The sequence below is a fragment of the Stigmatopora argus genome, chromosome 8 (assembly GCF_051989625.1).
Source record: "Stigmatopora argus isolate UIUO_Sarg chromosome 8, RoL_Sarg_1.0, whole genome shotgun sequence".
NCBI classification, from domain to species: domain Eukaryota; kingdom Metazoa; phylum Chordata; class Actinopteri; order Syngnathiformes; family Syngnathidae; genus Stigmatopora; species Stigmatopora argus.
The window spans coordinates 2721822-2745801 of record NC_135394.1 but is presented as its reverse complement, the minus strand read 5'-3'; the positions used below and the strand labels follow the sequence as shown (position 1 = coordinate 2745801).

The 23980-nt window shown below is 41.4% G+C and overlaps 39 non-coding genes across 39 annotated transcripts; all 39 read left to right on the top strand.

Moving 5' to 3' along the window:
• Positions 1-916: 916 nt before the first annotated feature.
• On the top strand, positions 917-987 carry trnag-gcc (transfer RNA glycine (anticodon GCC)). The gene has a single exon. It is a non-coding gene; the product is annotated as a tRNA-Gly (tRNA).
• A 163-nt stretch (positions 988-1150) lies between these two features.
• On the top strand, positions 1151-1221 carry trnag-gcc (transfer RNA glycine (anticodon GCC)). The gene has a single exon. It is a non-coding gene; the product is annotated as a tRNA-Gly (tRNA).
• Positions 1222-1391: 170 nt separating this feature from the next.
• trnag-gcc (transfer RNA glycine (anticodon GCC)) lies at positions 1392-1462 on the top strand. Its single transcript has one exon. It is a non-coding gene; the product is annotated as a tRNA-Gly (tRNA).
• A 170-nt stretch (positions 1463-1632) lies between these two features.
• Positions 1633-1703, top strand: trnag-gcc (transfer RNA glycine (anticodon GCC)). Its single transcript has one exon. It is a non-coding gene; the product is annotated as a tRNA-Gly (tRNA).
• Positions 1704-2114: 411 nt separating this feature from the next.
• trnag-gcc (transfer RNA glycine (anticodon GCC)) lies at positions 2115-2185 on the top strand. The gene has a single exon. It is a non-coding gene; the product is annotated as a tRNA-Gly (tRNA).
• Positions 2186-2593: 408 nt separating this feature from the next.
• Positions 2594-2664, top strand: trnag-gcc (transfer RNA glycine (anticodon GCC)). The gene has a single exon. It is a non-coding gene; the product is annotated as a tRNA-Gly (tRNA).
• Positions 2665-2834: 170 nt separating this feature from the next.
• On the top strand, positions 2835-2905 carry trnag-gcc (transfer RNA glycine (anticodon GCC)). The gene has a single exon. It is a non-coding gene; the product is annotated as a tRNA-Gly (tRNA).
• A 6764-nt stretch (positions 2906-9669) lies between these two features.
• On the top strand, positions 9670-9740 carry trnag-gcc (transfer RNA glycine (anticodon GCC)). The gene has a single exon. It is a non-coding gene; the product is annotated as a tRNA-Gly (tRNA).
• A 202-nt stretch (positions 9741-9942) lies between these two features.
• On the top strand, positions 9943-10013 carry trnag-ccc (transfer RNA glycine (anticodon CCC)). Its single transcript has one exon. It is a non-coding gene; the product is annotated as a tRNA-Gly (tRNA).
• Positions 10014-10995: 982 nt separating this feature from the next.
• On the top strand, positions 10996-11066 carry trnag-gcc (transfer RNA glycine (anticodon GCC)). Its single transcript has one exon. It is a non-coding gene; the product is annotated as a tRNA-Gly (tRNA).
• Positions 11067-11477: 411 nt separating this feature from the next.
• trnag-gcc (transfer RNA glycine (anticodon GCC)) lies at positions 11478-11548 on the top strand. The gene has a single exon. It is a non-coding gene; the product is annotated as a tRNA-Gly (tRNA).
• Positions 11549-11718: 170 nt separating this feature from the next.
• On the top strand, positions 11719-11789 carry trnag-gcc (transfer RNA glycine (anticodon GCC)). The gene has a single exon. It is a non-coding gene; the product is annotated as a tRNA-Gly (tRNA).
• A 411-nt stretch (positions 11790-12200) lies between these two features.
• Positions 12201-12271, top strand: trnag-gcc (transfer RNA glycine (anticodon GCC)). Its single transcript has one exon. It is a non-coding gene; the product is annotated as a tRNA-Gly (tRNA).
• Positions 12272-12441: 170 nt separating this feature from the next.
• Positions 12442-12512, top strand: trnag-gcc (transfer RNA glycine (anticodon GCC)). The gene has a single exon. It is a non-coding gene; the product is annotated as a tRNA-Gly (tRNA).
• Positions 12513-12682: 170 nt separating this feature from the next.
• trnag-gcc (transfer RNA glycine (anticodon GCC)) lies at positions 12683-12753 on the top strand. The gene has a single exon. It is a non-coding gene; the product is annotated as a tRNA-Gly (tRNA).
• Positions 12754-13405: 652 nt separating this feature from the next.
• Positions 13406-13476, top strand: trnag-gcc (transfer RNA glycine (anticodon GCC)). Its single transcript has one exon. It is a non-coding gene; the product is annotated as a tRNA-Gly (tRNA).
• A 170-nt stretch (positions 13477-13646) lies between these two features.
• Positions 13647-13717, top strand: trnag-gcc (transfer RNA glycine (anticodon GCC)). Its single transcript has one exon. It is a non-coding gene; the product is annotated as a tRNA-Gly (tRNA).
• A 170-nt stretch (positions 13718-13887) lies between these two features.
• Positions 13888-13958, top strand: trnag-gcc (transfer RNA glycine (anticodon GCC)). Its single transcript has one exon. It is a non-coding gene; the product is annotated as a tRNA-Gly (tRNA).
• A 170-nt stretch (positions 13959-14128) lies between these two features.
• Positions 14129-14199, top strand: trnag-gcc (transfer RNA glycine (anticodon GCC)). The gene has a single exon. It is a non-coding gene; the product is annotated as a tRNA-Gly (tRNA).
• A 170-nt stretch (positions 14200-14369) lies between these two features.
• trnag-gcc (transfer RNA glycine (anticodon GCC)) lies at positions 14370-14440 on the top strand. Its single transcript has one exon. It is a non-coding gene; the product is annotated as a tRNA-Gly (tRNA).
• An 893-nt stretch (positions 14441-15333) lies between these two features.
• Positions 15334-15404, top strand: trnag-gcc (transfer RNA glycine (anticodon GCC)). The gene has a single exon. It is a non-coding gene; the product is annotated as a tRNA-Gly (tRNA).
• Positions 15405-15606: 202 nt separating this feature from the next.
• trnag-ccc (transfer RNA glycine (anticodon CCC)) lies at positions 15607-15677 on the top strand. The gene has a single exon. It is a non-coding gene; the product is annotated as a tRNA-Gly (tRNA).
• A 1223-nt stretch (positions 15678-16900) lies between these two features.
• On the top strand, positions 16901-16971 carry trnag-gcc (transfer RNA glycine (anticodon GCC)). The gene has a single exon. It is a non-coding gene; the product is annotated as a tRNA-Gly (tRNA).
• A 170-nt stretch (positions 16972-17141) lies between these two features.
• Positions 17142-17212, top strand: trnag-gcc (transfer RNA glycine (anticodon GCC)). The gene has a single exon. It is a non-coding gene; the product is annotated as a tRNA-Gly (tRNA).
• A 170-nt stretch (positions 17213-17382) lies between these two features.
• On the top strand, positions 17383-17453 carry trnag-gcc (transfer RNA glycine (anticodon GCC)). The gene has a single exon. It is a non-coding gene; the product is annotated as a tRNA-Gly (tRNA).
• Positions 17454-18105: 652 nt separating this feature from the next.
• Positions 18106-18176, top strand: trnag-acc (transfer RNA glycine (anticodon ACC)). The gene has a single exon. It is a non-coding gene; the product is annotated as a tRNA-Gly (tRNA).
• Positions 18177-18346: 170 nt separating this feature from the next.
• On the top strand, positions 18347-18417 carry trnag-gcc (transfer RNA glycine (anticodon GCC)). The gene has a single exon. It is a non-coding gene; the product is annotated as a tRNA-Gly (tRNA).
• A 170-nt stretch (positions 18418-18587) lies between these two features.
• trnag-gcc (transfer RNA glycine (anticodon GCC)) lies at positions 18588-18658 on the top strand. The gene has a single exon. It is a non-coding gene; the product is annotated as a tRNA-Gly (tRNA).
• A 170-nt stretch (positions 18659-18828) lies between these two features.
• trnag-gcc (transfer RNA glycine (anticodon GCC)) lies at positions 18829-18899 on the top strand. The gene has a single exon. It is a non-coding gene; the product is annotated as a tRNA-Gly (tRNA).
• Positions 18900-19069: 170 nt separating this feature from the next.
• trnag-gcc (transfer RNA glycine (anticodon GCC)) lies at positions 19070-19140 on the top strand. The gene has a single exon. It is a non-coding gene; the product is annotated as a tRNA-Gly (tRNA).
• An 893-nt stretch (positions 19141-20033) lies between these two features.
• trnag-gcc (transfer RNA glycine (anticodon GCC)) lies at positions 20034-20104 on the top strand. Its single transcript has one exon. It is a non-coding gene; the product is annotated as a tRNA-Gly (tRNA).
• Positions 20105-20306: 202 nt separating this feature from the next.
• trnag-ccc (transfer RNA glycine (anticodon CCC)) lies at positions 20307-20377 on the top strand. The gene has a single exon. It is a non-coding gene; the product is annotated as a tRNA-Gly (tRNA).
• Positions 20378-21600: 1223 nt separating this feature from the next.
• trnag-gcc (transfer RNA glycine (anticodon GCC)) lies at positions 21601-21671 on the top strand. The gene has a single exon. It is a non-coding gene; the product is annotated as a tRNA-Gly (tRNA).
• Positions 21672-21841: 170 nt separating this feature from the next.
• trnag-gcc (transfer RNA glycine (anticodon GCC)) lies at positions 21842-21912 on the top strand. The gene has a single exon. It is a non-coding gene; the product is annotated as a tRNA-Gly (tRNA).
• Positions 21913-22082: 170 nt separating this feature from the next.
• trnag-gcc (transfer RNA glycine (anticodon GCC)) lies at positions 22083-22153 on the top strand. The gene has a single exon. It is a non-coding gene; the product is annotated as a tRNA-Gly (tRNA).
• Positions 22154-22805: 652 nt separating this feature from the next.
• On the top strand, positions 22806-22876 carry trnag-acc (transfer RNA glycine (anticodon ACC)). The gene has a single exon. It is a non-coding gene; the product is annotated as a tRNA-Gly (tRNA).
• A 170-nt stretch (positions 22877-23046) lies between these two features.
• trnag-gcc (transfer RNA glycine (anticodon GCC)) lies at positions 23047-23117 on the top strand. Its single transcript has one exon. It is a non-coding gene; the product is annotated as a tRNA-Gly (tRNA).
• Positions 23118-23287: 170 nt separating this feature from the next.
• trnag-gcc (transfer RNA glycine (anticodon GCC)) lies at positions 23288-23358 on the top strand. The gene has a single exon. It is a non-coding gene; the product is annotated as a tRNA-Gly (tRNA).
• Positions 23359-23528: 170 nt separating this feature from the next.
• On the top strand, positions 23529-23599 carry trnag-gcc (transfer RNA glycine (anticodon GCC)). Its single transcript has one exon. It is a non-coding gene; the product is annotated as a tRNA-Gly (tRNA).
• The last annotated feature ends 381 nt before the right edge of the window (positions 23600-23980 follow it).

Here is a 23980-nt window from a genome sequence, read left to right as displayed (position 1 = left end):
ACTCTTTGCTTTGACCCAGTCAGATGAATTATTAATGTTGACTTCAAACCAGTTTCTCTCTAACTCAGTTTACAAGTAAACAATTTACGTACCAAACAACACAAAAACTTTAAAGCGATGCTGTGTTAAAAAACCCTTATAGATGAAATAAATTAGAGGAAGAGGTCAAGGCTAGGCCATTTTCTCCGACGAGGGAAATTACTCACTCAGCTCATATAAAGAGAGAGATTTGAGTCACATTAATTGCCGAGAGCCTTTATTCAGTGGCCCTGCCGAAATTCCATGCATGCAGCGTTCTTCAATAGGAGAGCTATTAAAACTTTTTACAAAGATAAAAAGCTCTCTGATGTGTTTTTGAGGGTCTTTCCCCCCACCCTCCAGCCAACTGTACTTGGCAACGCTTCTGAGGGGTTCAGCACACATCTCTCAGCACGCTGCGGACAGATTGAACTGTTGTGGGCTGCCAGCATGATCAGAGCGAGATGATGCAGGAGGGGAGAGAAGACCAGTGGAGAGCAAAAGGTGAAATTGAAGAATAGATGGAGGAAAAGAACAGAAGAATGCGGCAGCTCAGATCCACAAGAGCATGCTCCTTCCATCACCATTGGCCTGTCACTCAGAGACAGGTATGTTTGAATTCACTTTTGTATGTGACAATAATACATGATATGTTAAGAGTCTGCATTTTAAATCTTTTGTTAACATTTATTCTTGAGGCTCCGTGGAGTGGAGGATCTTTGTAGAAGAGTTTATTCTCATCAGATGCTTGATTACCTGTTCATTCTACATTCTGCGAAATAACGCAGACATACTGCGAAAAGTTTGTCATAGCCTGCTTCATTGTTTCATGTAGTTGCAAGAACGTCATCTTTGAATTTTCAAGGAAGTTTGACCAGTTCTCGATGTTATTTTACATGCATTGGTAGTTTAGTGGTAGAATTCTCGCTTGCCATGCGAGAGGCCTGGGTCCGATTCCCAGCCAATGCACTGTCATCAGATGCTTGATTACCTGTTTATTCTACAGATGCGAAATAACGCAGACATGCTGTGGAAAATTTGTCACACCCTGCTTCATTGTTTCATATAAACACAAGAACGTCATCTTTGAATTTTAAAGGAAGTTTGACCAGTTCTCGCAACTTTTTGACAGGCATTGGTAGTTCAGTGGTAGAATTCTCGCTTGCCATGCGAGAGGCCTGGGTCCGATTCCCAGCCAATGCATTGCGTATACCCATTAGCTGACTGCTTACCAGTTTATTCTACAGATGCGAAATAACGAAGACATGTTGTGAAAAAAATGTCCCAGCCTGCTTCATTGTTTCATATAAATGCAAAAACGTCATCTTTGAATTTTCAAGGAAGTTTGACCAGTTCTCGCAACTATTTGACTGGCATTGGTAGTTCAGTGGTAGAATTCTCGCTTGCCATGCGAGAGGCCTGGGTCCGATTCCCAGCCAATGCATTGTCTATACTCATCAGATGCTTGATTACCTGTTCATTCTACAGATGCGAAATAACACAGACATACTGCGAAAAGTTTGTCACAGCCTGCTTCATTGTTTCATGTAGTTGCAAGAATGTCATCTTTGAATTTTCAAGGAAGTTTGACCAGTTCTCACAGTTATTTTACAGGCATTGGTAGTTTAGTGGTAGAATTCTCGCTTGCCATGCGAGAGGCCTGGGTCCGATTCCCAGCCAATGCACTGTCTATACTCATCAGATGCTTGATTACCTGTTTATTCTACAGATGCGAAATAACGCAGACATGCTGCGAAAAGTTTGTCACAGCCTGCTTAATGGTTTCATGTAGTTGCAAGAACGTCATCTTTGAATTTTCAAGGAAGTTTGACCAGTTCTCGATGTTATTTTACAGGCATTGGTAATTTAGTGGTAGAATTCTCGCTTGCCATGCGAGAGGCCTGGGTCCGATTCCCAGCCAATGCACTGTCTATACTCATCAGATGCTTGATTACCTGTTTATTCTACAGATGCGAAATAACGCAGACATGCTGTGGAAAATTTGTCACACCCTGCTTCATTGTTTCAAATAAACACAAGAACGTCATCTCTGAATTTTAAAGGAAGTTTGACCAGTTCTCACAACTTTTTGACAGGCATTGGTAGTTCAGTGGTAGAATTCTCGCTTGCCATGCGAGAGGCCTGGGTCCGATTCCCAGCCAATGCATTGCGTATACCCATTAGCTGACTGCTTACCAGTTTATTCTACAGATGCGAAATAACGAAGACATGTGAAAAAAATGTCCCAGCCTGCTTCATTGTTTCATATAAATGCAAGAACGTCATCTTTGAATTTTCAAGGAAGTTTGAACAGTTCTCACTGTTATTTTACAGACATTGGTAGTTTAGTGGTAGAATTCTCGCTTGCCATGCGAGAGGCCTGGGTCCGATTCCCAGCCAATGCACTGTCTATACTCATCAGATGCTTGATTACCTGTTTATTCTACAGATGCGAAATAACGCAGACATGCTGCGAAAACTTTGTCACAGCCTGCTTAATGGTTTCATGTAGTTGCAAGAACGTCATCTTTGAATTTTCAAGGAAGTTTGACCAGTTCTCGATGTTATTTTACAGGCATTGGTAGTTTAGTGGTAGAATTCTCGCTTGCCATGCGAGAGGCCTGGGTCCGATTCCCAGCCAATGCACTGTCTATACTCATCAGATGCTTGATTACCTGTTTATTCTACAGATGCGAAATAACGCAGACATGCTGCGAAAACTTTGTCACAGCCTGCTTCATTGTTTCATGTAGTTGCAAGAACGTCATCTTTGAATTTTCAAGGAAGTTTGACCAGTTCTCCATGTTATTTTACAGGCATTGGTAGTTTAGTGGTAGAATTCTCGCTTGCCATGCGAGAGGCCTGGGTCCGATTCCCAGCCAATGCACTGTCTATACTCATCAGATGCTTGATTACCTGTTTATTCTACAGATGCGAAATAACGCAGACATGCTGTGGAAAATTTGTCACACCCTGCTTCATTGTTTCATATAAACACAAGAACGTCATCTTTGAATTTTAAAGGAAGTTTGTTAGAATTATTATGGAATATTCTATATGTGTTGTAAGCATTTTTCAATAAGTAATAAGGCTATAAACCAATTCATGGAACCATGGACACTTTTCCTCCACATCGTCTCCTCAAGGCCCCACAGCTCGAGGACACATTGTTTTCACACACGCTTTTCGGCAGAACACAACGGGACTGTTTTGACGGGACTCCAGCAGAAGATGGCGATAATCGCATTATTGTTTGAAAATACGGCTTTGCTTTGTTTACCTTGAAAGCATTCCTCACACTGTTGTTTTTCTAACCAGCGAGGGTGTTATTGTACTGATTACATCACCATGTTTTTCGAGTGTCGCGATTAAATACAATGATTCAGTTACTGCAATTCAGAATGCACTGTGGACTAAGACGGCGTCGCATTGCATCTCCTTGCAAGTTGTAGGCAGAGTTGTTTGAAAGATGTTTTTCCTTTTTTTTAATTAAATATTACTAATAATGATTTAAAAGGTTTGAATCGTTATTCCAACATTTGGTCCTTCGAGTAGCCGGGGTCAACAAACCGATAGGGAATCCAGACGCTGCGGTTTAATATCTGGAGTGACCGTGCACGGCGAGAATCCCTTTTCCAGGCTGGACTATTTCTCAGCAGCGCCTGTTTTCTAATCGGTTGACGACTATCCTCTTGGTAAGCATCTTTCGACATTTCTGCCGAGTCCGCGTGTGATGGCTGCATATTGAGACGGGTTCCGAGTGCGTGAAGGGCATCACACGCGAAGGCCTTATTTTGAGAAGTAAGGCTCGCGTCCTGGGGATTAGCGATTTTAAAACCCTGGGTATACTAGTCGATGCCAGGTAACGAGACAGAGCATGAGTCTATAAAACTTGGGGCAGTTCGGGGTGTCCTGTACCGCGGTCCGGATAGGTACAAATATAACTCTGACAGTATATCAGGCTAGGGTATACATTTGTGTTGCGTGTGTTACGTGTGTCGTTCCGCGGAAAAAGAATTTGCTAACTGATAACTAAGTGCGAGCGCGCTCCCTTCTAAAAATGGGCAGCGCAAATGTAAAAGCGGCTATTGACGACGATCCAAAGATGCGTCTGCCGTGTAAAGATTGGAAATTTGTTGAAAATCAAAGCGCTACAAGGGTTAAACACCTAAACTTATGGATAAATAAATATGGATTTGCTGGCCAGCTTAATATGCATAAGATATTGATACTGCAGGATAAAATACGTGCTAAGCATGGGGGAAATCTTAACAAAATGGAGCAGGAGGGATATAATGATACCTATTATTGGTTTATGATGGCAAGGGAACGGAGTGATGGATGCGTTAAATCAGTTGATAACGGTGGGACTGGAAACACAGAGGCTGTGTTATTCCACAGAAAAGAGGACGGCTAGCCCGGTGGGGAAGAAGTGTGTTGTTGTTGTTGTTAAAAAGGAGGGCCCCCTCCGACAAATATGAAAACGCTATCTCCCCAGCCTGGGGCGCCGCCAATGAGTGATGTGTTTATTGAACAATATCCCATGATCGCTGATGGTGGCCCATTGTGTCATGACGGTGGTAATTTGAATTTGTGAGTGCATGAACTGATTGATCGGGTTACGGGGAAGTTTAAAACAAAAGTTAATTATACCGTGATCAGCAGAGCTAAGCAGAGGGATGGTGAGCCTTTTGCAGAATATCAAATCAGGATGACGGCTTGTTTTAAGGCCAACAGCGGCCTCGCTGAAGACCACGCGGTGGGCAGCATTTATCAGGAGCAGCTAAAAAATGTGTTGCATGCTCATTCAAATGTGTTGCATGCTCATTCAAATTATACTTATATATATTACATATATCGCGTGATTGCCTGGACAAAAATGTCTCTAAAAACAAGGCAGGCCTGCTCAAAATGATTTGAATGAGGATTTTGAACATGAGGATGTTGAGCAAATTTGAAACCAGATATCACATTCTTTGGGCAATTAAAATGGTTATTTCAAAGAATGAAATGGCTTATTGTGGCTTATCCTGGTTTCGTTCCCGTCTGCTAGCGGGAATATTTTGGTTAACAGAAATACAAAACAGCAAATTAAATGTTTAGCGGGGTTGCCAAAACTGCGTTTTGGTCAGACTCTAAACTTGCCGAATAATGCTTTGATTGCGGGGGGAGCGCTCTGTTTTGGTGCGGCTGAATATTAAAATAATTGGCCTTGGGGGTGCTGAAGCAAACTTGAGGGCAGAAATGTGTTTTGCTATGTTATAGTTGTGCTTGCAGCATATTGTGATTATGGGGTCTTGGCAAACTATGATGACATGATGATATAGTTGGATATCGGGAGAGTAATTAATTTAGTTTATTAATTTAGTCTTCTCTAAAAAATAATTGCTCACAGGAGGCACAAGAGGGGAAGCATTGGGCACAAAGAAAAGAGAGCACTTAGGAATGTCAACATTGATAAGCTGCTTCTGCAGCGAGCGTGAAGGTCACAGTCAGCGGGTAAGGGCGCGCTTCCGTTTAAACATTTCAGAATAAGAACAAAACATGGTCTGCAAGGGATGCAGAGTTCCGCGATTATCTTCGCATTTATTTTTGGGATTTAATCAGAAATGTCTTTTGAGGTGATAGAAGATCTGTTTGGCTTTGGAATTGGGAATAATACTGTTATTATTGGTTTCTTTTTACTTTAATATAGGAGATTGGCTGGTTAAAGAAAAATGAATGGATTTTTTTACAATATTATGGCATATTGGTTACAATTTGTGGGTCCTTTATTAGGCATTGAAAATTGTAATTAGGAAATGCCTAGTAAAAGGTGGATTTCTCTAATTTAATTATTGTAGATTTTTCTTGTGGTAACAGGGAGCTATAAGAAATGGCTCTTATCTTAAGTAAACATAGTATGGGGTGATTTGCAATTTATGTCTTAGGTATTAAGGGTTATTTGGTTGTTAAAGAAATCAGACATGAAATTAACAATGCGGAAATGAGAAATTTCATGGCATTCGTCCAAATTGTTAGGTAAATTGAACCTGGCTGGGGTAGATAAGATAATTGGTTAAGGATAGGCATAGTTTCCCTAGAAGAAACATGGAGCGTCTTTAGGTGCACAAAAGACTTTCCTTGTTTGACCTGAAGGGGGCGTATGCTTTGCTATAGGTCATATTGATGACTATTGGGACGTTATTACTGTCTATTGCTTTAGAGGCATACACATTAAGAATTTAGCCAAAACTTACTGCATTGCAATTATGGGGTTAATACAACTGAATGTTACGGTGATAACGATGGGCAATAACAAGCTTAGATAAAGGGGAATATCTACAAACAAACAAAAAAATCTAAATTCAGGTAGGGCCTTCCATGGTGTGAAACAAGTGATGAAATAATGTCTATGTTTTAAAAATATCATCTCCAAATTATAAAATATCAACCTTGGAGAAATGCTTTAAGTAGATGGGTTGATTAGAATGGGAATCTAATACATTAATTATCTAGTTTCTTCAGGCATCAATCTTGATGATTGGGGGAGCACTCTAAATTTCTTGATTATGAGTGCCAGCGTGGATGAGTGTCTGTCTTTTGTGTTTCAATTGGCTAGCCACCAAGATATATCAATATTCTAATATCAAGGTGGAATATTTCTGAAATCGCTGATAAGCCTTTCAAGGACGGCGGTGGCAGAGTAGGACAGAAACAAAAAGAAAAGAATTTCGCCAAATGAAATTTTTTGATTTCTGCAATGGGAAATTTTGGGAACCTGGGGGACTAAACAAAAACAAAAGACTTATCTGGGAGGGCTGCCATTTTGAGTCATGGTAAATTTCATGCCTCAAAAAAGGGGGAGGTTATATATTCAATCTATATGCAGATATATGGCCAAAACACGGGCGATTCCCCCTTATGTCAAGCTACAAAAGCTACATATCCATTTCAAAGGATACACATGGATTTTATAGAATATGTGTGGTACATAACAGTCCTAAAACAGATTGGGGAAACCTTGTTGCAGAAACTGGTCTAGATTGGCAAACTTGGATGACACACGCGTGCGAAAAAACCATCAGGCCTTCGATAAAATTAACCCATGCGGTGGGGGCATTACAAATCATAATTCAGACTGACAAATTAACTTGTGGATCTTTGTCTGACGTTTTTCCTAAGTCCATGGGCAGGTGGAGAACCATGTCCATGGAGACGGTAAGAAGGTCGTCAGAGATGGAAACACCCGGATCCGCCATAGTAAGATTAAAATCTGAGATGACCAGAGAATTCATTTCTGCAACGGGGAGTTCCCAAACGGGAGGCGGTAAGAAATAATTGGTTATTGTTGATGGAAAATGCAGCTATTATAAATCAAACCTGTATCAAACCTGTATAACATGTATGGGGGGCCGACCTCTCTTAAGAGTAGTACCCGCGCAAATTACCCCTGATTGTGTAAAGGAGATAATGACAAAAGATGTAAGTCCAAAATGTATGAAATGGAATAATGTCTACCCAGTTACAACGGCAGCAAAGGACAAGCCTAACTTTTCAACACATGTCGCGTTTAATCATTTTACCTGCTTAGTCCTCACAGGGCACGGTCCGGAACTGGGAGCGATAAATGTGACGTGGTGTGCCCACGTCCTAAAACAGACTGCACCCCTGATTCCACGTTCTGACCTATGGTGGTGGTGGGGTCAAAACAAATTATACGACTCCTGCCAAAATGACAGCAGGACTTTGTGCCTTGGTCTCACTGCTATTACCAGTGTCTGTTTTTCCATCTACAGTAGAGGAGATACAATTGGCCGCACAGAAATCAGGTATGATGGCGGGCCCCTCGCGACGGCGTCGCATGGAGAGGGTGATCCGACATACATTGATGCGATTGGCATCCACGAGGATGAGTATAAGTTGGCTAATCAGATCGCAGCAGGTTGGGAGTATATTTTTCTTTTAATTACTCCAAACAAAAATGTTGATTGGATAAATTACCTGCATTACAATGTCCAAAAACTTGGAAATTATACTGAACAGGGATTTGTGGCGATAAAGGAACAACTGGCAGCCACTAGTCTGACGGCGTTCCAGGATCGTGCAGCGGTTGAAATGCTTCTTGAAGGAGCAGGGGGCGTATGCAACGTTTAAAAATGTTGCACTCAACAACACGCCCCCCACTGGGTCCCACACCAGGGCCAACGATGGCCTGCAGACCCTAAACCGCAAGATGAAAAAGCATCCTGGAGTAGAATAATGTCCGCTGACAGATTTGTGGCCTCACTAATAATGATTTGGCCTAATTTGTGGTAGCCCTTTTTGCTACGATTTTGACATTATGTGGGTGTTGTATTATTCCCTGCTTAAGATCTTTGATGAGCCGACTTATAACCACTGCGATTGCCCCTACAAATTCCAAATTGCATGAATTATATCTCCTACTGAAGTGCTGACACTAACAGTGAATTCCAGGAGCATGGTAATTACGAGGATGGATTGGACGAAAATGATCTTGTGTTCTGCTTTTCAGACCTGCCGAACGAGTAGAGCCTAAGCGGGTAAAATTAAAACAGCCAACGGTGATATCCCTCTCATTTTGAATTTGTCATAAAATGAATAACAAACATATAGTAAAAGGAGGGAATGTTAGAATTATTATGGAATATTCTATATGTGTTGTAAGCATTTTTCAATAAGTAATAAGGCTATAAACCAATTCATGGAACCATGGACACTTTTCCTCCACATCGTCTCCTCAAGGCCCCACAGCTCGAGGACACATTGTTTTCACACACGCTTTTCGGCAGAACACAACGGGACTGTTTTGACGGGACTCCAGCAGAAGATGGCGATAATCGCATTATTGTTTGAAAATACGGCTTTGCTTTGTTTACCTTGAAAGCATTCCTCACACTGTTGTTTTTCTAACCAGCGAGGGTGTTATTGTACTGATTACATCACCATGTTTTTCGAGTGTCGCGATTAAATACAATGATTCAGTTACTGCAATTCAGAATGCACTGTGGACTAAGACGGCGTCGCATTGCATCTCCTTGCAAGTTGTAGGCAGAGTTTGTTGAAAGATGTTTTTCCTTTTTTTTAATTAAATATTACTAATAATGATTTAAAAGGTTTGAATCGTTATTCCAACAAAGTTTGACCAGTTCTCGCAACTTTTTGACAGGCATTGGTAGTTCAGTGGTAGAATTCTCGCTTGCCATGCGAGAGGCCTGGGCCCGATTCCCAGCCAATGCATTGCGTATACCCATTAGCTGACTGCTTACCAGTTTATTCTACAGATGCGAAATAACGAAGACATGTTGTGAAGAAAATGTCCCAGCCTGCTTCATTGTTTCATATAAATGCAAAAACGTCATCTTTGAATTTTCAAGGAAGTTTGACCAGTTCTCGCAACTATTTGACAGGCGTTGGTAGTTCAGTGATAGAATTCTCGCTTGCCATGCGAGAGGCCTGGGTCCGATTCCCAGCCAATGCACTGTCTATACTCATCAGATGCTTGATTACCTGTTCATTCTACAGATGCGAAATAACGCAGACATACTGCGAAAACTTTGTCACAGCCTGCTTAATGGTTTGATGTAGTTGCAAGAACGTCATCTTTGAATTTTCAAGGAAGTTTGACCAGTTCTCGAGGTTATTTTACAGGCATTGGTAGTTTAGTGGTAGAATTCTCGCTTGCCATGCGAGAGGCCTGGGTCCGATTCCCAGCCAATGCACTGTCTATACTCATCAGATGCTTGATTACCTGTTTATTCTACAGATGCGAAATAACGCAGACATGCTGTGGAAAATTTGTCACACCCTGCTTCATTGTTTCATATAAACACAAGAACGTCATCTTTGAATTTTAAAGGAAGTTTGACCAGTTCTCGCAACTTTTTGACAGGCATTGGTAGTTCAGTGGTAGAATTCTCACAGGCGTTGGTAGTTCAGTGGTAGAATTCTCGCTTCCCATGCGAGAGGCCTGGGTCCGATTCCCAGCCAATGCATTGCGTATACCCATTAGCTGATTGCTTACCAGTTTATTCTACAGATGCGAAATAACGAAGACATGTTGTGAAAAAAATGTCCCAGCCTTTTTCATTGTTTCATATAAATGCAAAAACGTCATTGTTAGAATTATTATGGAAAATTCTATATGTGTTGTAAGCATTTTTTTAAATAAGTAGTAAGGCTATAAACAGTCATGGGAACATGGACATTTTTCCTCCACATCATCGTCTCCTCAAGGCCAAAGCTCGAGGACACATTGTTTCGGACACTTCTCCGGCAGGACCCAATGAGACTGTTATGACGAGACTCCAGCAGCAGATCTGAAAATACGGCTTTGCTTACATTATAATACTGCTTTGTTTACATTATAATCCTGCTTGGTTTACTTTAGAATACTTTGTTTACATTATAATACTACTTTGTTTACCTTATAATGCATTCCTCACACTGTTATTTTTCTAAACATCTAGGGTGTTATTGTACTGATTACATAAACATGTTTTTCGAATGTCGCGATTAAATACAATGATTCAGTTACTGCAATTCAGAATGCATTGTGGACTGAGACGACGTCACAAGGCATCTCCTTGCAAGTTGTAAGCAGAATTTGTTGAAAGATGTTTTTCCTTTTTTAATTAAATATTACTAATAATGATTTAAAAGGTTTGAATCATTATTCCAACAGTCATCTTTGAATTTTCAAGGAAGTTTGACCAGTTCTCGCATCTATTTGACAGGCATTGGTAGTTCAGTGGTAGAAATCTCGCTTGCCATGCGAGAGGCCTGGGTCCGATTCCCAGCCAATGCACTGTCTATACTCATCAGATGCTTGATTACCTGTTCATTCTACAGATGCGAAATAACACAGACATACTGCGAAAAGTTTGTCACAGCCTGCTTCATTGTTTCATGTAGTTGCAAGAACGTCATCTTTGAATTTTCAAGGAAATTTGACCAGTTCTCACAGTTATTTTACAGGCATTGGTAGTTTAGTGGTAGAATTCTCGCTTGCCATGCGAGAGGCCTGGGTCCGATTCCCAGCCAATGCACTGTCTATACTCATCAGATGCTTGATTACCTGTTTATTCTACAGATGCGAAATAACGCAGACATGCTGTGGAAAATTTGTCACACCCTGCTTCATTGTTTCATATAAACACAAGAACGTCATCTTTGAATTTTAAAGGAAGTTTGACCAGTTCTCGCAACTTTTTGACAGGCATTGGTAGTTCGGCGGTAGAATTCTCGCTTGCCATGCGAGAGGCCTGGGTCCGATTCCCAGCCAATGCATTGCGTATACCCATTAGCTGACTGCTTACCAGTTTATTCTACAGATGCGAAATAACGAAGACATGTTGTGAAGAAAATGTCCCAGCCTGCTTCATTGTTTCATATAAATGCAAAAACGTCATCTTTGAATTTTCAAGGAAGTTTGACCAGTTCTCGCAACTATTTGACAGGCGTTGGTAGTTCAGTGGTAGAATTCTCGCTTGCCATGCGAGAGGCCTGGGTCCGATTCCCAGCCAATGCACTGTCTATACTCATCAGATGCTTGATTACCTGTTCATTCTACAGATGCGAAAAAACGCAGACATACTGCGAAAACTTTGTCACAGCCTGCTTAATGGTTTGATGTAGTTGCAAGAACGTCATCTTTGAATTTTCAAGGAAGTTTGACCAGTTCTCGAGGTTATTTTACAGGCATTGGTAGTTTAGTGGTAGAATTCTCGCTTGCCATGCGAGAGGCCTGGGTCCGATTCCCAGCCAATGCACTGTCTATACTCATCAGATGCTTGATTACCTGTTTATTCTACAGATGCGAAATAACGCAGACATGCTGTGGAAAATTTGTCACACCCTGCTTCATTGTTTCATATAAACACAAGAACGTCATCTTTGAATTTTAAAGGAAGTTTGACCAGTTCTCGCAACTTTTTGACAGGCATTGGTAGTTCGGCGGTAGAATTCTCGCTTGCCATGCGAGAGGCCTGGGTCCGATTCCCAGCCAAAGCATTGCGTATACCCATTAGCTGACTGCTTACCAGTTTATTCTACAGATGCGAAATAACGAAGACATGTTGTGAAGAAAATGTCCCAGCCTGCTTCATTGTTTCATATAAATGCAAAAACGTCATCTTTGAATTTTCAAGGAAGTTTGACCAGTTCTCGCAACAATTTGACAGGCGTTGGTAGTTCAGTGGTAGAATTCTCGCTTGCCATGCGAGAGGCCTGGGTCCGATTCCCAGCCAATGCACTGTCTATACTCATCAGATGCTTGATTACCTGTTCATTCTACAGATGCGAAATAACGCAGACATACTGCGAAAACTTTGTCACAGCCTGCTTAATGGTTTGATGTAGTTGCAAGAACGTCATCTTTGAATTTTCAAGGAAGTTTGACCAGTTCTCGAGGTTATTTTACAGGCATTGGTAGTTTAGTGGTAGAATTCTCGCTTGCCATGCGAGAGGCCTGGGTCCGATTCCCAGCCAATGCACTGTCTATACTCATCAGATGCTTGATTACCTGTTTATTCTACAGATGCGAAATAACGCAGACATGCTGTGGAAAATTTGTCACACCCTGCTTCATTGTTTCATATAAACACAAGAACGTCATCTTTGAATTTTAAAGGAAGTTTGACCAGTTCTCGCAACTTTTTGACAGGCATTGGTAGTTCAGTGGTAGAATTCTCGCTTGCCATGCGAGAGGCCTGGGTCCGATTCCCAGCCAATGCACTGTCTATACTCATCAGATGCTTGATTATCTGTTTATTCTACAGATGCGAAATAACGCAGACATGCTGTGGAAAATTTGTCACACCCTGCTTCATTGTTTCATATAAACACAAGAACGTCATCTTTGAATTTTAAAGGAAGTTTGACCAGTTCTCGCAACTTTTTGACAGGCATTGGTAGTTCAGTGGTAGAATTCTCGCTTGCCATGCGAGAGGCCTGGGCCCGATTCCCAGCCAATGCATTGCGTATACCCATTAGCTGACTGCTTACCAGTTTATTCTACAGATGCGAAATAACGAAGACATGTTGTGAAAAAAATGTCCCAGCCTGCTTCACTGTTTCATATAAATGCAAAAACGTCATCTTTGAATTTTCAAGCAAGTTTGACCAGTTCTCGCAACTATTTGACAGGCGTTGGTAGTTCAGTGGTAGAATTCTCGCTTGCCATGCGAGAGGCCTGGGTCCGATTCCCAGCCAATACACTGTCTATACTCATCAGATGCTTGATTATCTGTTTATTCTACAGATGCGAAATAACGCAGACATGCTGCGAAAACTTTGTCACAGCCTGCTTAATGGTTTCATGTAGTTGCAAGAACGTCATCTTTGAATTTTCAAGGAAGTTTGACCAGTTCTCGATGTTATTTTACAGGCATTGGTAGTTTAGTGGTAGAATTCTCGCTTGCCATGCGAGAGGCCTGGGTCCGATTCCCAGCCAATGCACTGTCTATACTCATCAGATGCTTGATTACCTGTTTATTCTACAGATGCGAAATAACGCAGACATGCTGCGAAAACTTTGTCACAGCCTGCTTAATGGTTTCATGTAGTTGCAAGAACGTCATCTTTGAATTTTCAAGGAAGTTTGACCAGTTCTCGATGTTATTTTACAGGCATTGGTAGTTTAGTGGTAGAATTCTCGCTTGCCATGCGAGAGGCCTGGGTCCGATTCCCAGCCAATGCACTGTCTATACTCATCAGATGCTTGATTACCTGTTTATTCTACAGATGCGAAATAACGCAGACATGCTGTGGAAAATTTGTCACACCCTGCTTCATTGTTTCATATAAACACAAGAACGTCATCTTTGAATTTTAAAGGAAGTTTGACCAGTTCTCGCAACTTTTTGACAGGCATTGGTAGTTCAGTGGTAGAATTCTCGCTTGCCATGCGAGAGGCCTGGGTCCGATTCCCAGCCAATGCATTGCGTATACCCATTAGCTGACTGCTTACCAGTTTATTCTACAGATGTGAAATAACGAAGACATGTTGTGAAAAAAATGTCCCAGCTTGCTTCATTGTTTCATATAAATGCAAAAACGTCATCTTTGAATTTTCAAGGAAGTTTGACCAGTTCTCGCAACTATTTGACAGGCATTGGTAGTTCAGTGGTAGAATTCTCGCTTGCCATGCGAGAGGCCTGGGTCCGATTCCCAGCCAATGCACTGTCTATACTCATCAGATGTTTGATTACCTGTTCATTCTAGAGATGCGAAATAACGCAGACCTACTGCGAAAAGTTTGTCACAGCCTGCTTCATTGTTTCATGTAGTTGCAAGAACGTCATCTTTGAATTTTCAAGGAAGTTTGACCAGTTCTCCATGTTATTTTACAGGCATTGGTAGTTTAGTGGTAGAATTCTCGCTTGCCATGCGAGAGGCCTGGGTCCGATTCCCAGCCAATGCACTGTCTATACTCATCAGATGCTTGATTACCTGTTTATTCTACAGATGCGAAATAACGCAGACATGCTGTGGAAAATTTGTCACACCCTGCTTCATTGTTTCATATAAACACGAGAACGTCATCTTTGAATTTTAAAGGAAGTTTGACCAGTTCTCGCAACTTTTTGACAGGCATTGGTAGTTCAGTGGTAGAATTCTCGCTTGCCATGCGACAGCCCTGGGTCCGATTCCCAGCCAATGCATTGTGTATACCCATTAGCTGACTGCTTACCAGTTTATTCTACACATGCGAAATAACGAAGACATGTTGTGAAAAAAATGTCCCAGCCTGCTTCACTGTTTCATATAAATGCAAAAACGTCATCTTTGAATTTTCAAGGAAGTTTGACCAGTTCTCGCAACTATTTGACAGGCATTGGTAGTTCAGTGGTAGAATTCTCGCTTGCCATGCGAGAGGCCTAGGTCCGATTCCCAGCCAATGCACTGTCTATACTCATCAGATGCTTGATTACCTGTTCATTCTACAGATGCGAAATAACGCAGACATACTGCGAAAAGTTTGTCACAGCCTGCTTCATTGTTTCATGTAGTTGCAAGAACGTCATCTTTGAATTTTCAAGGAAGTTTGACCAGTTCTCACTGCTATTTTACAGGCATTGGTAGTTTAGTGGTAGAATTCTCGCTTGCCATGCGAGAGGCCTGGGTCCGATTCCCAGCCAATGGACTGTCTATACTCATCAGATGCTTGATTACCTGTTTATTCTACAGATGCGAAATAACGCAGACATGCTGCGAAAAGTTTGTCACAGCCTGCTTAATGCTTTCATGTAGTTGCAAGAACGTCATCTTTGAATTTTCAAGGAATTTTGACCAGTTCTCGATGTCATTTTACAGGCATTGGTAGTTTAGTGGTAGAATTCTCGCTTGCCATGCGAGAGGCCTGGGTCCGATTCCCAGCCAATGCACTGTCTATACTCATCAGATGCTTGATTACCTGTTTATTCTACAGATGCGAAATAACGCAGACATGCTGTGGAAAATTTGTCACACCCTGCTTCATTGTTTCATATAAACACAAGAACATCATCTTTGAATTTTAAAGGAAGTTTGACCAGTTCTCGCAACTTTTTGACAGGCGTTGGTAGTTCAGTGGTAGAATTCTCACAGGCGTTGGTAGTTCAGTGGTAGAATTCTCGCTTCCCATGCGAGAGGCCTGGGTCCGATTCCCAGCCAATGCATTGCGTATACCCATTAGCTGATTGCTTACCAGTTTATTCTACAGATGCGAAATAACGAAGACATGTTGTGAAAAAAATGTCCCAGCCTTTTTCATTGTTTCATATAAATGCAAAAACGTCATTGTTAGAATTATTATGGAAAATTCTATATGTGTTGTAAGCATTTTTTTAAATAAGTAGTAAGGCTATAAACAGTCATGGGAACATGGACATTTTTCCTCCACATCATCGTCTCCTCAAGGCCAAAGCTCGAGGACACATTGTTTCGGACACTTCTCCGGCAGGACCCAATGAGACTGTTATGACGAGACTCCAGCAGCAGATCTGAAAATACGGCTTTGCTTACATTATAATACTGCTTTGTTTACATTATAATCCTGCTTGGTTTACTTTAGAATACTTTGTTTACATTATAATACTACTTTGTTTACCTTATAATGCATTCCTCACACTGTTATTTTTCTAAACATCTAGGGTGTTATTGTACTGATTACATAAACATGTTTTTCGAATGTCGCGATTAAATACAATGATTCAGTTACTGCAATTCAGAATGCATTGTGGACTGAGACGACGTCACAAGGCATCTCCTTGCAAGTTGTAAGCAGAATTTGTTGAAAGATGTTTTTCCTTTTTTAATTAAATATTACTAATAATGATTTAAAAGGTTTGAATCATTATTCCAACAGTCATCTTTGAATTTTCAAGGAAGTTTGACCAGTTCTCGCATCTATTTGACAGGCATTGGTAGTTCAGTGGTAGAAATCTCGCTTGCCATGCGAGAGGCCTGGGTCCGATTCCCAGCCAATGCACTGTCTATACTCATCAGATGCTTGATTACCTGTTCATTCTACAGATGCGAAATAACGCAGACATGCTGTGGAAAATTTGTCACACCCTGCTTCATTGTTTCATATAAACACAAGAACGTCATCTTTGAATTTTAAAGGAAGTTTGACCAGTTCTCGCAACTTTTTGACAGGCATTGGTAGTTCGGCGGTAGAATTCTCGCTTGCCATGCGAGAGGCCTGGGTCCGATTCCCAGCCAATGCATTGCGTATACCCATTAGCTGACTGCTTACCAGTTTATTCTACAGATGCGAAATAACGAAGACATGTTGTGAAAAAAATGTCCCAGCCTGCTTCATTGTTTCATATAAATGCAAAAACGTAATCTTTGAATTTTCAAGGAAGTTTGACCAGTTCTCGCAACTATTTGACAGGCGTTGGTAGTTCAGTGGTAGAATTCTCGCTTGCCATGCGAGAGGCCTGGGTCCGATTCCCAGCCAATGCACTGTCTATACTCATCAGATGCTTGATTACCTGTTCATTCTACAGATGCGAAATAACGCAGACATACTGCGAAAAGTTTGTCACAGCCTGCTTCATTGTTTCATGTAGTTGCAAGAACGTCATCTTTGAATTTTCAAGGAAGTTTGAACAGTTCTCACTGTTATTTTACAGGCATTGGTAGTTTAGTGGTAGAATTCTCGCTTGCCATGCGAGAGGCCTGGGTCCGATTCCCAGCCAATGCACTGTCTATACTCATCAGATGCTTGATTATCTGTTTATTCTACAGATGCGAAATAACGCAGACATGCTGCGAAAACTTTGTCACAGCCTGCTTAATGGTTTCATGTAGTTGCAAGAACGTCATCTTTGAATTTTCAAGGAAGTTTGACCAGTTCTCGATGTTATTTTACAGGCATTGGTAGTTTAGTGGTAGAATTCTCGCTTGCCATGCGAGAGGCCTGGGTCCGATTCCCAGCCAATGCACTGTCTATACTCATCAGATGCTTGATTACCTGTTTATTCTACAGATGCGAAATAACGCAGACATGCTGTGGAAAATTTGTCACACCCTGCTTCATTGTTTCATATAAACACAAGAACGTCATCTTTGAATTTTAAAGGGAGTTTGACCAGTTCTCGCAACCTTTTGACAGGCATTGGTAGTTCAGTGGTAGAAATCTCGCTTGCCATGCGAGAGGCCTGGGTCCGATTCCTAGCCAATGCACTGTCTATACTCATCAGATGCTTGATTACCTGTTTATTCTACAGATGCGAAATAACGCAGACATGCTGCGAAAAGTTTGTCACAGCCTGCTTAATGGTTTCATGTAGTTGCAAGAACGTCATCTTTGAATTTTCAAGGAAGTTTGACCAGTTCTCCATGTTATTTTACAGGCATTGGTAGTTTAGTGGTAGAATTCTCGCTTGCCATGCAAGAGGCCTGGGTCCGATTCCCAGCCAATGCACTGTCTATACTCATCAGATGCTTGATTACCTGTTTATTCTACAGATGCGAAATAACGCAGCCATGCTGTGGAAAATTTGTCACACCCTGCTTCATTGTTTCATATAAACACAAGAACGTCATCTTTGAATTTTAAAGGAAGTTTGACCAGTTCTCGCAACTTTTTGACAAGCATTGGTAGTTCAGTAGTAGAATTCTCGCTTACCATGCGAGAGGCCTGGGTCCGATTCCCAGCCAATGCACTGTCTATACTCATCAGATGCTTGATTGCCTATTCATTCTACAGATGCGAAATAACGCAGACATACTGCGAAAAGTTTGTCACAGCCTGCTTCATTGTTTCATGTAGTTGCAAGAACGTCATCTTTGAATTTTCAAGGAAGTTTGACCAGTTCTCACTGTTATTTTACAGGCATTGGTAGTTTAGTGGTAGAATTCTCGCTTGCCATGCGAGAGGCCTGGGTCCGATTCCCAGCCAATGCACTGTCTATACACATCAGATGCTTGATTACCTGTTTATTCTACAGATGCGAAATAACGCAGACATGCTGTGGAAAATTTGTCACACCCTGCTTCATTGTTTCATACAAACACAAGAACGTCATCTTTGAATTTTAAAGGAAGTTTGACCAGTTCTCGCAACTTTTTGACAGGCATTGGTAGTTCAGTGGTAGAATTCTCGCTTGCCATGCGAGAGGCCTGGGTCCGATTCCCAGCCAATGCATTGCGTATACCCATTAGCTGACTGCTTACCAGTTTATTCTACAGATGTGAAATAACGAAGACATGTTGTGAAAAAAATGTCCCAGCTTGCTTCATTGTTTCATATAAATGCAAAAACGTCATCTTTGAATTTTCAAGGAAGTTTGACCAGTTCTCGCAACTATTTGACAGGCATTGGTAGTTCAGTGGTAGAATTCTCGCTTGCCATGCGAGAGGCCTGGGTCCGATTCCCAGCCAATGCACTGTCTATACTCATCAGATGTTTGATTACCTGTTCATTCTAGAGATGCGAAATAACGCAGACCTACTGCGAAAAGTTTGTCACAGCCTGCTTCATTGTTTCATGTAGTTGCAAGAACGTCATCTTTGAATTTTCAAGGAAGTTTGACCAGTTCTCCATGTTATTTTACAGGCATTGGTAGTTTAGTGGTAGAATTCTCGCTTGCCATGCGAGAGGCCTGGGTCCGATTCCCAGCCAATGCACTGTCTATACTCATCAGATGCTTGATTACCTGTTTATTCTACAGATGCGAAATAACGCAGACATGCTGTGGAAAATTTGTCACACCCTGCTTCATTGTTTCATATAAACACGAGAACGTCATCTTTGAATTTTAAAGGAAGTTTGACCAGTTCTCGCAACTTTTTGACAGGCATTGGTAGTTCAGTGGTAGAATTCTCGCTTGCCATGCGACAGCCCTGGGTCCGATTCCCAGCCAATGCATTGTGTATACCCATTAGCTGACTGCTTACCAGTTTATTCTACACATGCGAAATAACGAAGACATGTTGTGAAAAAAATGTCCCAGCCTGCTTCACTGTTTCATATAAATGCAAAAACGTCATCTTTGAATTTTCAAGGAAGTTTGACCAGTTCTCGCAACTATTTGACAGGCATTGGTAGTTCAGTGGTAGAATTCTCGCTTGCCATGCGAGAGGCCTAGGTCCGATTCCCAGCCAATGCACTGTCTATACTCATCAGATGCTTGATTACCTGTTCATTCTACAGATGCGAAATAACGCAGACATACTGCGAAAAGTTTGTCACAGCCTGCTTCATTGTTTCATGTAGTTGCAAGAACGTCATCTTTGAATTTTCAAGGAAGTTTGACCAGTTCTCACTGCTATTTTACAGGCATTGGTAGTTTAGTGGTAGAATTCTCGCTTGCCATGCGAGAGGCCTGGGTCCGATTCCCAGCCAATGGACTGTCTATACTCATCAGATGCTTGATTACCTGTTTATTCTACAGATGCGAAATAACGCAGACATGCTGCGAAAAGTTTGTCACAGCCTGCTTAATGCTTTCATGTAGTTGCAAGAACGTCATCTTTGAATTTTCAAGGAATTTTGACCAGTTCTCGATGTCATTTTACAGGCATTGGTAGTTTAGTGGTAGAATTCTCGCTTGCCATGCGAGAGGCCTGGGTCCGATTCCCAGCCAATGCACTGTCTATACTCATCAGATGCTTGATTACCTGTTTATTCTACAGATGCGAAATAACGCAGACATGCTGTGGAAAATTTGTCACACCCTGCTTCATTGTTTCATATAAACACAAGAACATCATCTTTGAATTTTAAAGGAAGTTTGACCAGTTCTCGCAACTTTTTGACAGGCGTTGGTAGTTCAGTGGTAGAATTCTCACAGGCGTTGGTAGTTCAGTGGTAGAATTCTCGCTTCCCATGCGAGAGGCCTGGGTCCGATTCCCAGCCAATGCATTGCGTATACCCATTAGCTGATTGCTTACCAGTTTATTCTACAGATGCGAAATAACGAAGACATGTTGTGAAAAAAATGTCCCAGCCTTTTTCATTGTTTCATATAAATGCAAAAACGTCATTGTTAGAATTATTATGGAAAATTCTATATGTGTTGTAAGCATTTTTTTAAATAAGTAGTAAGGCTATAAACAGTCATGGGAACATGGACATTTTTCCTCCACATCATCGTCTCCTCAAGGCCAAAGCTCGAGGACACATTGTTTCGGACACTTCTCCGGCAGGACCCAATGAGACTGTTATGACGAGACTCCAGCAGCAGATCTGAAAATACGGCTTTGCTTACATTATAATACTGCTTTGTTTACATTATAATCCTGCTTGGTTTACTTTAGAATACTTTGTTTACATTATAATACTACTTTGTTTACCTTATAATGCATTCCTCACACTGTTATTTTTCTAAACATCTAGGGTGTTATTGTACTGATTACATAAACATGTTTTTCGAATGTCGCGATTAAATACAATGATTCAGTTACTGCAATTCAGAATGCATTGTGGACTGAGACGACGTCACAAGGCATCTCCTTGCAAGTTGTAAGCAGAATTTGTTGAAAGATGTTTTTCCTTTTTTAATTAAATATTACTAATAATGATTTAAAAGGTTTGAATCATTATTCCAACAGTCATCTTTGAATTTTCAAGGAAGTTTGACCAGTTCTCGCATCTATTTGACAGGCATTGGTAGTTCAGTGGTAGAAATCTCGCTTGCCATGCGAGAGGCCTGGGTCCGATTCCCAGCCAATGCACTGTCTATACTCATCAGATGCTTGATTACCTGTTCATTCTACAGATGCGAAATAACGCAGACATGCTGTGGAAAATTTGTCACACCCTGCTTCATTGTTTCATATAAACACAAGAACGTCATCTTTGAATTTTAAAGGAAGTTTGACCAGTTCTCGCAACTTTTTGACAGGCATTGGTAGTTCGGCGGTAGAATTCTCGCTTGCCATGCGAGAGGCCTGGGTCCGATTCCCAGCCAATGCATTGCGTATACCCATTAGCTGACTGCTTACCAGTTTATTCTACAGATGCGAAATAACGAAGACATGTTGTGAAAAAAATGTCCCAGCCTGCTTCATTGTTTCATATAAATGCAAAAACGTAATCTTTGAATTTTCAAGGAAGTTTGACCAGTTCTCGCAACTATTTGACAGGCGTTGGTAGTTCAGTGGTAGAATTCTCGCTTGCCATGCGAGAGGCCTGGGTCCGATTCCCAGCCAATGCACTGTCTATACTCATCAGATGCTTGATTACCTGTTCATTCTACAGATGCGAAATAACGCAGACATACTGCGAAAAGTTTGTCACAGCCTGCTTCATTGTTTCATGTAGTTGCAAGAACGTCATCTTTGAATTTTCAAGGAAGTTTGAACAGTTCTCACTGTTATTTTACAGGCATTGGTAGTTTAGTGGTAGAATTCTCGCTTGCCATGCGAGAGGCCTGGGTCCGATTCCCAGCCAATGCACTGTCTATACTCATCAGATGCTTGATTATCTGTTTATTCTACAGATGCGAAATAACGCAGACATGCTGCGAAAACTTTGTCACAGCCTGCTTAATGGTTTCATGTAGTTGCAAGAACGTCATCTTTGAATTTTCAAGGAAGTTTGACCAGTTCTCGATGTTATTTTACAGGCATTGGTAGTTTAGTGGTAGAATTCTCGCTTGCCATGCGAGAGGCCTGGGTCCGATTCCCAGCCAATGCACTGTCTATACTCATCAGATGCTTGATTACCTGTTTATTCTACAGATGCGAAATAACGCAGACATGCTGTGGAAAATTTGTCACACCCTGCTTCATTGTTTCATATAAACACAAGAACGTCATCTTTGAATTTTAAAGGGAGTTTGACCAGTTCTCGCAACCTTTTGACAGGCATTGGTAGTTCAGTGGTAGAAATCTCGCTTGCCATGCGAGAGGCCTGGGTCCGATTCCTAGCCAATGCACTGTCTATACTCATCAGATGCTTGATTACCTGTTTATTCTACAGATGCGAAATAACGCAGACATGCTGCGAAAAGTTTGTCACAGCCTGCTTAATGGTTTCATGTAGTTGCAAGAACGTCATCTTTGAATTTTCAAGGAAGTTTGACCAGTTCTCCATGTTATTTTACAGGCATTGGTAGTTTAGTGGTAGAATTCTCGCTTGCCATGCAAGAGGCCTGGGTCCGATTCCCAGCCAATGCACTGTCTATACTCATCAGATGCTTGATTACCTGTTTATTCTACAGATGCGAAATAACGCAGCCATGCTGTGGAAAATTTGTCACACCCTGCTTCATTGTTTCATATAAACACAAGAACGTCATCTTTGAATTTTAAAGGAAGTTTGACCAGTTCTCGCAACTTTTTGACAAGCATTGGTAGTTCAGTAGTAGAATTCTCGCTTACCATGCGAGAGGCCTGGGTCCGATTCCCAGCCAATGCACTGTCTATACTCATCAGATGCTTGATTGCCTATTCATTCTACAGATGCGAAATAACGCAGACATACTGCGAAAAGTTTGTCACAGCCTGCTTCATTGTTTCATGTAGTTGCAAGAACGTCATCTTTGAATTTTCAAGGAAGTTTGACCAGTTCTCACTGTTATTTTACAGGCATTGGTAGTTTAGTGGTAGAATTCTCGCTTGCCATGCGAGAGGCCTGGGTCCGATTCCCAGCCAATGCACTGTCTATACACATCAGATGCTTGATTACCTGTTTATTCTACAGATGCGAAATAACGCAGACATGCTGTGGAAAATTTGTCACACCCTGCTTCATTGTTTCATACAAACACAAGAACGTCATCTTTGAATTTTAAAGGAAGTTTGACCAGTTCTCGCAACTTTTTGACAGGCATTGGTAGTTCAGTGGTAGAATTCTCGCTTGCCATGCGAGAGGCCTGGGTCCGATTCCCAGCCAATGCATTGCGTATACCCATTCGTTGGCTGCTTACCAGTTCATTCTACAGATGCGAAATAACGAAGACATGTTGTGAAAAAAATGTCCCAGCCTGCTTCATTGTTTCATATAAATGCAAAAACGTCATCTTTAAATTTTCAAGGAAGTTTGACCAGTTCTCGTAACTATTTGACAGGCATTGGTAGTTCAGTGGTAGAATTCTCGCTTGCCATGCGAGAGGCCTGGGTCCGATTCCCAGCCAATGCACTGTCTATACTCATCAGATGCTTGATTACCTGTTTATTCTACAGATGCGAAATAACGCAGACATGCTGCGAGAAGTTTGTCACAGCCTGCTTCATTCTTTTATATAGTTGCAAGAACGTCAACTTTGAATTTTCAAGGAAGTTTGACCAGTTCTCGCAAATGTCTGACAGGCATTGGTAGTTCAGTGGTAGAATTCTCGCTTGCCATGCGAGAGGCCTGGGTCTTATTCCCAGCCAATGCATTGCGTACACCCATTAGCTGACTGCTTACCAGTTTATTCTACAGATGCGAAATAACGAAGACATGTTGTGAAAAAAATGTCACAGCCTGCTTCATTCTTTTATATAGTTGCAAGAACGTCATCTTTGAATTTTCAAGGAA